Below are 1637 nucleotides of genomic sequence, written 5' to 3' on the forward strand. Positions count from 1 at the left end.
GAGTGAATGAGTGAGTGCCCACACACATCAAGTGATATCTCAATCATAGTGTATAAGACTGTAGGAGATTCCAAACAACAAGAAGGAGAATCAGCATCAAAGGAAGGAGAGAAAGAGATCCAGGTTCAGATCTTGGTGATGCTCTGCTACAGAAAGGAATCATGGGCTAGAGATCTGAACGGAAGGAGTCATTATATTCCGCTGCACCCAATGTAAGGTTTACTAAACTTTTTATGTGTTTATTTCATTGTTTTAGAATTCATATTAGGATGTTAATGAAACATACTTGTTAGTAAATCTAGATCCTGGTAAAATATTTCCAACACATTGCCTGTGGAGAAACCCAAAGAGGGTTGTTGTCATTGCATGTGGATGTGAATGGTTTTAGATTTCCAACACAAGTATTTTCCTTTTAATTGTATATGAGATAAACTGGTTATAAATTGTCAACTTTTATATACAAGTTAATTATGATAATTTATATTAAGATGAACCGTCGAGAAATTTTAAGGTCTATACGGAAAAGGAAATTAATAAAATAACTCACATACAAGTGGTTTCTTTGGTGGTTTCTATGTGGGTTACTATACGATTTTTGGTTTCTTTTATATATAAGTATTTAGAAATTTTTGTAAACACATCATAACTAAATTAATATTTGAACTTATTTGATATTCATACTAACCGTTATATATTCTGTATAAATTATTAGTGCAAGGACCTATGTACAACTCAACGATGGTACTGAGTTGCTAGATGCTGTGATGTTCGAAGATGTTGTAGAAAACATATTCTCATGTACTGCAGTTCAATTAAAGTCATATTCGAACGAGGTAAATATAATAAAAAATAAATATATAAAATTTATACATTTTCATAAATAGAAGTATATTAAATCTTATTTTTAATTATTTTTACAGAAACATAGGTTGTTTGTCCAAAAAATTGCGGAGAAATTATCGACCCAAAAATGGAGAATTCAGTTGTATGTAAATCCAACACGAACGATGAGTTCAAAGTACAATCAATTCACCATTCAAGCAGCGGAACCAATGGACAAATAGGAAGAAGTTTCGCTATACTCTTTTTAGTTTTTCAAATAATATTCCATATATTAAGACTTTTTTAATAACTTTTTCTTCTATTTTAAGATAGCACATTTTCTTTAATTTTTGTTACATAATGTTTGCTTTAAATTTTGCATAACCTATATCTTGTTCCTCTAAATTTTCTATAAGTAAATAATAAATATTATTTTGTTATGACTTATGCATACCCAATTATATTTTACAAACCAAATATAATAGCACAAATATTACTAATAAAACAAATCATTCGCATGATCATACATTTAGATACAATCTAAATAATAAAAAAAAAGAACTAAACTTTAAATAACACTAATATTTACGTGCCTCGGCATGTAACTTCTAACTAGTCTATATAAAAAAGGGGACTTATTTAGTAGCTCACTTGCATTTGAGGTGTTCCTTACATCAAATAAGATAAAAAATAATTTACTATTGCAATAAGTAACTTTTGTTACTTTTACTTAGAAAAATTGGTTTTGTGATCGGATACGAAAGAAATTGATACTTTTTTAATTGTACAATGTTTATATTTAATATTTTTTATTT

The 1637-nt window shown here is 28.2% G+C and overlaps 1 long non-coding RNA gene across 1 annotated transcript; it reads left to right on the forward strand.

Annotated features, from left to right (window-relative positions):
* The first annotated feature begins 572 nt into the window (after nt 1–572).
* LOC133030765 (uncharacterized) lies at nt 573–1265 on the forward strand. The gene is made up of 2 exons (XR_009684299.1): nt 573–833; nt 921–1265. It is a non-coding gene; the product is annotated as an uncharacterized LOC133030765 (long non-coding RNA).
* The last annotated feature ends 372 nt before the right edge of the window (nt 1266–1637 follow it).

This window comes from Cannabis sativa, chromosome 9 (genome assembly GCF_029168945.1).
Source record: "Cannabis sativa cultivar Pink pepper isolate KNU-18-1 chromosome 9, ASM2916894v1, whole genome shotgun sequence".
In the NCBI taxonomy this organism is placed as follows: domain Eukaryota; kingdom Viridiplantae; phylum Streptophyta; class Magnoliopsida; order Rosales; family Cannabaceae; genus Cannabis; species Cannabis sativa.